We start from the raw sequence: 12,903 nt of genomic DNA, 5'->3' as shown, positions 1-12,903 counted from the left end.
AGTATATTAACTGTAACTATATTTTATAAAATATCTAATAAATATTTGCAATTATAGGATATTTTCTAAAAAGCATGACACATATTAATTATGAACAAACCAAACTATTATAACATTCACCACTTTTGTGGACAGCGTAGATTCGTTTACAATGGAATTGAGCATTTTCAATGGTCATTATTTATTAATCCTATTAATATTATTAATGCGATCTTTTGTTTGTAATGATGTTTGTTAGATAATAATGCAACAATGGCTGGATGTAAATGTATGAAATTTTAAAAAGAGGAAAGTTATATTCTGATGTAAAATACAAATAACATGTCTTTTCTTAATGAGTGTGATTGACTACATATTAGAAACGTATTCATCTCGATGTTATGCTATTTATCAAAACTATGAACAAAATGGCCGAGATGTACCAGTGGTTAGAACACGTGCATCTTAACCGATGATTTCGGGTTCAAACCCAGGCAAGCACCACTATATATATATATATATATGTGCTGAATTTGTGATTATAATCATCTCATGCTCGGCGGTGAAGTAAAACATCATAAGGAAACCTGCATGTGTCTAATTTCATTGAAATTCTACCACATGTGCATTCCAACCCGCATTGGAACAGCGTGGCGGAATATGTTCCAAGCCCTCTCCTTAATGGGAGAGGAGGCCATTAGCCCAGCAGTAAGAAATTAACAAGCTGTTACTTTTTTTTATGAACAAAATATATTTAAAAGGTACTCATATGTTTCTTGTCTCGGTAATATCCAATCTGAGTAATTAATTCCAAATACCTTGTAGAAATAACTAATACATTATATTATTCAATTAAAACACCAAATCAAAGAGTCGTATCTAATTGAAAATAAGACTAGCATTGCGTGTGTTACTAATTTATCCAAGTTTTGCACGAAACTCGACCAATTAGTTTTTGCACATATATAAAATAAAATATACCTTTCAAATGATATAAGTTCTATTAATATAAGTTAATACAAGCTACACGACAGGACTTTACTCAAATAAATACGATACATGCGAAGACGGAATGATATTTTATAAACAATAATCTGATGATAATCGCAAAAAGACCTAAGCGCCTTTTCTGTGCGAATGTTAATTTACATTTGCGAATTATAGAAGCATGAAATGATTATAATTCTGTAGTATTTACGAGTGAACTTTTATGATAACGCAAGTTTTCTTTCAGCGTGCGATTTTTCGTGTAAGATACAATGTTTTGTAATTATCAAATTTTGTGTAAAATGTATATTGATCCGTTGTTTCCTTGAACAGACCCTATGGTATATTACAAACTAGTAATATTGTGTAGAGATATATTGGTAAGGTTTATTTTTATGAAAGTCGAAAGTTTATTTAATTTACCTGCATGTACAGTTAAATTATAGTTAGTTAATATTTATAATATATATGCTTTGATCACAGAAGTTTAGTCTTGTCTTAGTATGGCTAGAACTTTGATGATGTTTTTTTTATTAAAATGTATTGTATGCTTAACATTTGCTTGTTTTTTATTTATTATATAATACTTAGCAACTAAAATACGTGAACTTATAATATTATTATAATAATTTTTTACTCTAAAAGCAAGCATAATATTTATAAGTATAAAGATATGAATAAAACAGTGGATATTCGTCAACATTTAAACAATCATTATCAGCCCAAATTTAAAAATTGGAGACGGTAAACGACATTATTTAAAATTATTTAAATAAAAAAAAAAATCCCTAAAAATGCCTTAAAAACTAAAAAAAAATTTTATGGAACTTATTCTGCAAATTATTTTAAAAACATAACCGTTTTCTTAGCTTTCCAAAAATGTATAAAAACTAGGAACCCTACAAACTTAACCTTACAAATTAATGCATAAAATATATTAAACTACCTGAATTGTTTTCATATAATGTTACGTCATAGTTATAAATCGACAGAAGGAACATGAAATATTTGTTTAAATGTAACAGATATATTTATTAAGTTGCAAATTAGGACACGTAGTTTATTACCAACAATATAAATGTAGATCTAAGAAAAGTTAGAGGCGATTGCATTTTTTACCTTAGACGAGTCGACAGTAACAGATTACGGTTTCAAGTATCTATTACGAGATCTGAATTAAAATAAATAAACGAATGAGAAAATTCGGTACGACTAGAAGTTTTCAGACGTCATTCCATTTCACAGGCCATTCATACTCAGTAATTACTGGCGTTGATTCCTTTGTTGCCTCATTGCTTCGACGGAGATTGAATATCAAATATTTCTTTTTATATCCAGAGATAGTTATCCCTAAGTTTTATTGAAGCGTTCTCCTTAATATTAACATTTAGCTGTTATTCTTTAATGTTTATTAATATTACGTCTGGATAATGCTCCTGACACGAGCGTTATTTGAGCATGTGTTTGTTGTTTTTGATAAGAAACAGACGAAGTGTAATAACATTATGTTCTATTCAGTATGGAAATATTTATAGCTTCAAAAACGTGCATTAAATATTTCAATTAAAGAACAATAGGTGTAATTTTTGATTTGAGCTGAGATGGCCCAGTGGTTAGAACGCGTGCATCGTAACCGATAATTGCGGGTTCAAACCCAGGCAAGCACCTCTATATGTATATATGTGCTTAATTTCTGTTTATAATTCATCTCGTACTCGGCGGTGAAGGAAAACATCGTGAGGAAACCTGCATGTGTCTAATTTCATCGAAATTCTGCCACATGAGCATTCCACCAACCAGCATTGGAACAGCGTGGTGGAGTATGTTCCAAACTCTCTCCTTAATGGAAGAGGAGGCCTTATCCCAGCAGTGGGAAATTTACAGGCTGTTACTTTTTTTTAGGTGTAATTTAGTATTACATCACGCTGTTATATTGGTTTTGTACTTAGCTTGCAAATCGTGAGACGCCTTGTTTGGGTTCCAGGACAGGTCCATTAATATAATTGGTAGATCAATTGATAATGCACTACTTTTCGCTCCTAGTAGATAAATAAGTATATATAGGTGCGTGCTGCGTCACCACAGATGAGCGCCAATAAAGTGAGTGCGTAATGAGCTACAGCGCGTTTCACTTGTGTCCTATATCTACCAGCTCCTATATGTGATTGCTAAAAATAATAATTAATCAATTAATGTTTGTGTTTAATTTCAACATTTCGATACTGTACCTATTACTTTTAGATTTTGCGGAAATTTTTATTTTCAATCTCATATGAATGAATCTATTTTAATTTTTTTAGAAAATATTTATTTGATTGTACCAAAGATTTACTAAAAATTTTATTCAATATAATTACTGAGCCACAGCAACGCGTATATAAAATTGTTCTTGATATAGTACTTAATACGACTTACACTTGAATAATTGCTTTTAAATACGATTAACGTGTGTACGGTGCTGCGCATACCTGACACAATAATCCTATTAAAGATTAAGACAGCTGAGGCAAAGCTACATCGAACATAGCGATAATATAAAACGTCCTTTTCGATTAGCAACAGTATATTCGAAATGACTCGTTATAAAATGTATGTCGCGTCAGAGATGACGGCGCCCGTCGTGATGATTTTCATACCTGTCAATCAACGGGATGAAATCTATATTAAAGGGATTTACACCCGTGGAATTTTCTTGATTTAAAACGAATTTAAATTTCTTTAATGTATAATAACAAAAATCGTGTTCCAATACGATCGCGAATGTGATATGCGGCATTGACCATTATAATCGTAGTATTATAACGAAATATGCATCAAAATAGCGTATTACTATAAGTCCACTTCAACATTTGTTCAGCTTACGAGTGAGATATGAAGGCAGTTTTAAAGAACAGGTGACAATAATTTGTTTTTTTGATGAAAATAAAACACAAGAATTTTCATACAATTCTTCAATTTGGGGTTAATGTCAACAAAAAAATTAACTATATGTACTTATATATTCTACCGCTAAAAAGCCATAATTCGTATTGTGTAGGTAGGTGGACTCACTACTGGCCATAGATTTTGGTACTACAATATTTTTAATCATTCCTTATGCTATCAATGCGCCACCAAACTAATTTCCCTTTTATACTTATTTATACTCCTCACTCATCCTTCAAACCGGAACTTACAATACTACGTACCCCATCAATGGTAAATTTGTCAGTCCGCCTACCAACTTTCGATTAGAAAAAGTCTTCAGCCTCGTAATTTACGTTATTTGTTCCATTTTAAATACTCGGCGTTTGCTTGCGAATTGAAGAGGACGTGTTTTGATCTTGCATAATCCATTAATCACATATACTAGACATCAATCATGTCTCTGAAATAGAAAGAGTAAATGTAATGAAACCGCCGCTAATTCGTCCGGAGCGGAGATGCTATTTATTATGTGAGTAAACGGGCTATTTCCCGCAGCGACGTACCAACTGTGATTTATCTTTATAATCAAATAACATTAAGGATAATTTAATACTTTTCGTCCATCTAGAACTTTGAGACTCTCTCAAATTAACGTAAATATAATGATACGAATTGGTACGATCGCAAATTCATTTGCTCGGAATATGGAGATGGAGGTTTCATGATATCCCTCGAGAACCCTTTTCATTCTAAATCACCTATAAAGATTATTTTTTCGTCAAACCAAAAGAAAATTATTCCATAGTGATATCTCAGAGCCGAGATGACCCAGTGGTTAGAACGCGTGCATCTTAACCGATGACTGCGGATTCAATTCCAGGCAAGCACCACTGCATTTTCATGTGGATAATTTGTGTTTATAATTCATCTCGTGATCGGCGGCGAATGAAAACATTGTGAGGACACCTGCATGTGTCTAACTTTATAGAAATTTTACCTCATGTGTATTCCACCAAAACGCATTGGAACAGCGTGATGGAGTACGTTCCAAACCTTCTCCTCAATGGGAGAGGAGGCCTTAGCCCAGCAGTGGGAAATTTACAGGCTGTTGTTTTTGTTAATATCTTAGTATACCATAATCAGTCTTGAGGGAACTGTTTTTACTAGATAGTTAGTTTATTAAAATGAAGTAATTTTCTGGTAGGATGTCAAATATTGTATTATAAATTAGTAATTGGGTTCAGATTTGATGGGCGAGTAAGCCAGTGGACGTTTACAAGGGAAGTCTTAGTTACCATGGTTGGTGACATGAGCTGAGCAGAGCTGAGCTGATGAAATATTGGAGAATGTTTAGTATGAAGCCGAAATTATTGAACAATTGTGATTTATCTTTCGTTTATGGACAAGAAAGTTCTAGTGTGGATTCAGCAAGCGTAGTGTAGGACGCCTTATGGCTCGATGAAGCGATGCTATACAGAAGGTGAGTGGTAGAATATGGGTAAGAAGCGCCCAAGACCGGGCTCAGAGGAGCGCCTTGGAGGAGAGCTTTTTTGTTTTAGTTGGTGGACGAGCATATGGGTCACCTGATAGAAAGTGCTCAACATCACCTATAAACAATGACGCAGTAAGAAATATCAACTATTCCTTACATCGTCAATGTACCACCAACCTTGGGAACTAAGATGTTATGTCCCTTGTGCCTGTAGTTACACTGGCTCACTCACCCTTCAAACCAACAACTACTAAGTACTGTTATTTGGCTGAAGAATAACTGATGAGTGGGGGTACCTACCCAGACGGGCTTGCACTAAGCCCTACCACCTATGTCCAGCAGTGGAATCATACAAGTTGATTATGATGATGACTAGGTAATTAACGCGAGAAAATCACGAACAACTACTAAAGAATAATATTTTTAGAAAATAAATATCAAATCGTTAAATTCCATATTATATCTGAACTACACATTCATTAACGATAAAATATTTCACAATTTAACCATTTATAATCGTAATCTATGTTCAAAACAAACATTATATTTCGAAGTGCTTTTAAAAGAAATTAACTGTTACGTCAGTGGTTTTCATAGAAACGTGCAATCTCTTCATACTTGCCATATCCTATAGGCTGTTACATGGATTTTATTAATAGATTTTATTGGAGTCGCGCTGTCTGGAGCACCTGGCATTTTTCATTTAGATATACAGTAGGGATTTTAATGTTATTATTTCGGTCGTGTTACATTCAAATTCAGCATATCTTTTGTTATATTATAAAGATATTGACATACACACTATATATAGTACTAATTGTTGCCTGTGGCTTTGCTCGGATTTTAGAGGTGGGTTGTCACATATTCGGCAAAAAATGGCCTATACATTTTCTTGGATATCAAGTTAACTTAACAACAAATTTCATCAAATTCGGTTCATTGGTTTGGTAGTGAAAGAGCGACAGGCGGACAGAGTTACTTTCAGCCATTTCACTTTGTGCCATAGGCACAAGTGTGTACAGTTGCATAACAATGTGTCCAATAACTTTTTTCTCAATATAATAGTCAAAATGTGATGGTAATCAAAAAAAAACACAAAGAGCTTTCAAATGTATGCTTTTTTTTCATATTTTTTAAACTCAGTATTGAAACCTAGGACTTCAGGACCTGCACCCGTACAAGCACCACATATTTAACATGGCTTTTGAAAAAATGATGTTGATCCGTGTTTAACGAAGGCTACATTTTTGAGGTGTTTTGCTTTAGTCAGAGAAGGTCCTAGTTCAAAGAAAAATATAAAAATATTTATTTGTATGTTTGTCGTTAATCTTAAATGTATCTATATATCCGCACTAATTCGGGACGAGAAGCTAGTATTACATAAAAGTGAATAATAATAATAATACCAATTAAATCGTAATCAACAAGCGTCTACTTTTTATGGTTGACAAACAAGCTGAACAACTAGTGGAAAGTGACTGACACAGCCCATGGACAGGGACACTGTACCACTAGGGGCCTTGGGGGTACGTTACCGACCTTTAAATTTACTACTTACGTATGGCATAATCTAGATTGCCAACGTCAGAAGGCAGCCATTAATAAATAAATAATAAATAAGTATGAGACAACATCACATACAATACTCTGATCCCAATGTTAGTAGCTAAAGCACTTGTGTTATGGAAAATCAGAAGTGACGACGGTAACACAAACACCCAGACCCAAGAAATCATAGAAAACTAATGGTAATCTACATCGACTCGGAGTGGTGTACCCATGAAAATCGGTGTACACACCGGTTTTCGACCACGGAGGTCGTCAAAATTTAACACAAATGAGTAAATTTATCATATATGACGAATTATTTGTCCAAATTAAATGAAATATACGGGGTGTATTTACACCTTTATAATACAAAAATGATAGACTATAAATAGACAAAATTCGAATCGTTGTTCAAAGTAGGTTAGGTTAGCTAATTGTCGGAGCGCTACGGTAAGAAGCGATCATGTGGTTTCCCACAAAGACGGAGAGCTCCCGCCTGACTTTAATGGGTAGTCTACTAGTAAATCAGAATGTAAGCCTACATACCTCCCCCATCTTATGAAAGGGATGTGTACAGAAAAAAACCAACGAGAACTAAGTTCGTTAGACTTTTTAACTTGTCAGTTTCATAAATTTAAATCATTTGTACAGAATGCATATTATTCAATACAAGATTATATAGACGATAAAAAAGGTGGAATTAATATTTGTTGACTTCTAGGCAGGATAAATTACATACATATATAATTGTGGGAAAGAGTAACTACTGACTGAGTGACTACTTTCAGGTTCTTCTCGTTAGAATCTACTTTCCGAAACGGTGGTAGTTTCACTTATTACAGTTCTTAAATGAGTAAAAAGTATACGTATATAAGTACAGTTCTTAAACGATAAAGAGTATTATAAAAGTCTACTTGAATAAAGTATATTTTGATTTGATCAGTAGGTATATACTATATAACATAACGAAATCAATTTTGTGGTCTTTTTCCTTAAGATAATCAGATTTAAATAATCTGCTATTGAAATGAGATCCGTTGTTTGGTCATTAAAATAATGTTACCAAAGAAAAATCTATCGTACAAAAGTTACGGATTTCGTTTTGTTTAAATTCAACCCACTGTAGTAATGGATTGTATATACATCTACAAGACTTGCGTAGGCTTGACTTGTGTCAGGGCATCACGGTAGCGAAAGCGACTTTATCTATGTATGTGTATTTAGCATCGCTGGTTTTTAAGTGGGTATTTCGGTGTACCGAGGCACACTTAGCTTCCAGGTTACTGGGGAGTTCCACATACCCCCTTCCATTCCACGTGGGGAAACGCGTAACGCTTTTTTCCAGCGAGATCAAAAATACAAATGAAAAGGTTTGACTTGAGTAAGTGAAATCTTGTAACTACTAATTAATTATTAATATTTACGATTAAAAAACGTCATAACCCCATAACAGATTCAGTATTATTTAAACTTTACTTAGGCGCTTGCAGCATCTATTGTCTCCTTCCAACATACAAACTTCAAAAGCACCTTTTTTCATTCCACCTCAGGTTTGAATCCAGGGCTGACTGACATCCTTATATCTGCTAAATCAACGAGGCATATTATTTTTCATGTCAATGGAAATCGGTTGTAGCAGTAACAGTAACAGCCTGTAAATTTCTCACTGCTGGGCTAAAGGCCTCCTCTCCCTTTTTAGGAGAGGTTTTGGAACTTATTCCACCATACAGTTCCAATGCGGGATGATGGAATACACATGTGGCAGAATTTCTATGAAACTTGACACATGCAGGTTTCCTCACGATGTTTTCCTTCATCGCCGAGCACGAGATGAATTATGAACACATGAATATTCAGGAGTGTTTGTCTGTGTTTGAACTCTGAATCATCGGTTAAGAAGCCCGCGTTCTAGCCACTGGGTCATCTCAGCTCTTTTTATTATAGAATACTATATACACTACATATTATATTTATTATCAGTATTAATTATGTACAAGAAATCGCAATAAATATTTTGATTCCAAAAATTTAAAACACATATTGATTGAGATCTGAGGCAGAATTTAATTAAGTAATTATTAGGCTATATATATTTCTAAATCTATTAAAATTAGGGATATGCTTGTCAATAAAGAAATGTTAACAAAGAGTTAAAAAAAAAACTCTCGAATAACTTGACTAGTGAATGACAGATTTAGTTGATTTAATATTCGGCTTTTCATAAATTGATTTGGAATGTTTGTTTTCCTTAACGGTTTTTAATAGGGTTTCATTTTTGAAGTTAAATTATCATTTTTGTATTTAAAAAAGGTTGATATTACCCATAAACCTTTTTATTTTTTATCTGTTTATACGGGACTAATACCAAAACTCGGAATGTTTCTAAGATGTTGCCAGTGGGAAATCTTAACCGGTACACGAATACTGTAAAATGTAGAAATTACTCTATAAGTGTTCACACATTATAAGATAACTTCCATGGTCGAATAATGAGTCGATGTAGAAAAAGTCCAGTAGTTTTCTATGTTGTCTTGGGTCTGGGTGTTTGTGATACCGTCGTTACTTCTGATTTTCCCTAACACAAGTGCTAATTACGCTACTTACATTGGGATCAGAGTAATGTAGGTGATGTTGTCCCATATTTATTTATGTATAGATATATGTATAGATTATTAAAAAAAATATTAAGGAACGCTTGTGTGCAAAAGGTTATTATACAATTAATGAGTTTATGATCGATAGCACACCTTGGGAATGAAACGATTGCCTCCTGGCTATTTCATTTCATCTAAATTGTTTATATAATATATGAGACAAAAAAAATCCGCTGAGTTTCTTTCGCCGGTTCTTCTCAGGGCAGGGTATTTTCTTTTCCAAACCGGTACTGTTTCAATTGACCATCAAAACTAAAGTGTAATACTTCTATATTGAATAAAGCAATTTGAGTTTGAGTTTGATAACAGAGAGTTATTTCCATCGGCTTTTTTTACGTCAAAATTGCTTAATATGAGAAAATATTTAAGGATTTTTCCCTACGATAACAAATTTCAATGTAGCCTTATATTTAGGTGGAACACCGTGCGTTGGCCTCACAAGATAGCATTATCAAGCTCGCTCGTCAAGATAGCAGCGATCCCCGTTGAACGGATGTTGACATACCGAAATGTTGCCAGCTACAACACTTAGTTCTAAAATCAACAGCGACATTAAAATAAATGATCTCGTCGAGACACAAATGAAGGTCTGAACGGTAATTTCAAATTAATTTGTGACTAATGAATAATGAATTTGTAATTTGAGTAAAATAGCGCAACGATTTATATAAATAATTACTTGTAATTTATTAGTTCTAAGTTTTAACTATTCTTATATTTAATGTTAAAATAATAATGCTTTATATTAAACTACATAAAAATATAAGACACATAGCATTACATCAGAATACGGAATAATTATTCGATTATACTTGGACTTTTCAAATGATCTTTTCATAATCGATGAGATGTTTTAAAAAGCAGAAACACTTCTCATGTAAAAGTAAAGTAACAGCCTGTAAATTTCTTACTGCTAGGATAAGGCCCCCTCTTACATTAGGGAGAGGATTTGGGACATATCCACCACGCTGTTCCAATGCGGGTTGGTGGAATGCACATGTGGCAGAATTTCGCTGAAGTTATACACATGTAGGTTTTCACACGATTTATTCTTTCACCGCTGAGCACGAGATAATAGTGGTCCTTGCCTGAGTTTGAACCCGAAATCATGGGTTAAAATGCACGCGTTCTAACCACTGGGCGATCTCAGCCGTCAGTAAAACACTCACAAAAATAAAACATCTATTACGTAATGTTTTGACATACAATCTTGAAACTGATCAATTTAATAATTAATGGCTAATAAATTGATTGAATTATCAATCACATTGATGAAGCAACTATAACGCGCTTATCATATATTTTATGTAAAGCGTGGTGTAATACGAGGTAACATCAGAACCGATCCATCAATCAGATTGGCATTACTGCTTGGATTATTGGATAGCTCCCAAAGTCTACGGAGCAACCCGCTTAAAATCATCTCAAGTGGGGCTCGTATGCACTTTCTAGTACAATATATGAATATATTGGTCATATAAGTGTTATTCCAACGTGTGTTTGTTGTTGCCTTTTGTCTTTTAGATATATCATGTTTTTATCATTGGTTCAAATCCGATTATTCCACTTTTGTATTTAAAGTACATTTCTGTCTAGAGATTAAAATATCTTATCTATCTCTGTCTTTCTATATTTTATCTAAAATCGGTATAGGTATCTAAAAATAAAATACATTAGAAGTGTGTGGCAGAAAAAGCTCGTAATATTTGCTGGAAGGGCTTTGGACTAGCCAGTGTAACTACAAGCACAAGAGGCATAACATCTTCGTTCCCAAGGTTAGTGGTGGCATTACTATGATGTAAGGAATGGTTATTATTTCTTACAGCGTCAAACTTGACCTTACTTCACAAATATAATGTATCCGATAGATATTTCATTCAATATACTTCTTTCGAGTTACCAAATTAATACAATTTGTATTTTTATAATAGCAAGTATAATTACATGAGGTGTTTCGTTCAACAAATAATATATATTTAGTATAGTATATACGTGGGTTAGGTTCAAGGCTAACCAACGGCAATTTGTATCGCCTCTTGACTCCTATTATGCTCATAAATTACTAACAACTAACTACGCAGTTTTATCGAACTAAAGCAATCAATCATAGCATTATGTCAATGGTGATTTTGTCTCGTTTTTCTATTATGTTTTAGTCATTGTAAGAAAATCTCAACTTTCAATATTGTGGAACAATGTTTCATTAAATACAAGCTATGTGCCCCGGCTTCACATAGTTTTTTTTTATATATTAAAAGTAGCGAACAAGGAGGGTGCTCATCTGATGGAAAGTGATTACCACCGCCAACATGTGCATTCCACCAACCCGCAGGAACAGCGTGGTGGAATATGTTCCAAACTCTCTATGTTACTATGGTTACTATGAAGATCTGTATATAAATTTGTATTAAAGTAAAATTCTTGATTTTTTTTCTGACTAGGAAATTTGAATTTCTCAGCATTTCTCTACTATAATATTATGATCTCTCCTTTTCAATCAATGTCTTTACTGACGATACATTATCATATTTTTTTTTGTCATTTAAAATTTTAAATTAATTTCATTTGATGAGTTCATGTCATTTTACATTTAATGCTTCAACTTATATTTGATAATCTTTTAATTAATTGAGCTAATAATTTGAAAATGTCCTTCAAAAGACCATCAGGCTCCATTACGATCCAGACCATTAAGTTCCTTTTAGATTAGATCTACAAAAATATGATGACACGTACGTACGTACGTATAAAGCTATATTCAAAAGACGTTTTGAAATAATTCAATTTTGATATTTAGAGGTAAAAAAATATTTTTACTTAAAAGTATCGAAATTGTTTAAATTATGTATGCAATGCTGACTCAAACAAACAAGGCCAAGGTAAATAAACAAAATTGCGCTTCTTGTTGAAATAATAATTAAAATAAAAAAAAAGCGGTCAAGAGCGTGTCGAACACGCACATGACAGGGTTCCGTAGCCATAAGACAGGCTATCGGTGCAGAAACGGCGGACAACGAGCCAGGACGGACAGACGGGTAGACATGACGAAACTATAAGGGTTTCTAGTAGACTATGGAACCCTAAAACACACCGTTGTAATATATTTAAATAGTTTAAGATAAGAAAGGAATAGATATATTTATATACGGTGATATAAGAACATACGCAATTTTTTTATCACCGAGAAATCTTTGGCTTTATTTTCTAGCATTACGTGGTTTCCAAGCTGCATAAATTATTTTTGTTTTATACCACCCAAACTTCAAAACAAAGCGCCTCAGTTTATATGCCTCGTTCATCCCTACGAATTATATAAACACGAACGAGTGTTTGCTC

Source organism: Vanessa cardui, chromosome 3 (genome assembly GCF_905220365.1).
Source record: "Vanessa cardui chromosome 3, ilVanCard2.1, whole genome shotgun sequence".
In the NCBI taxonomy this organism is placed as follows: domain Eukaryota; kingdom Metazoa; phylum Arthropoda; class Insecta; order Lepidoptera; family Nymphalidae; genus Vanessa; species Vanessa cardui.
The sequence above is the reverse complement of the archived record's forward strand: the minus strand, read 5'-3'. Positions refer to the sequence as shown.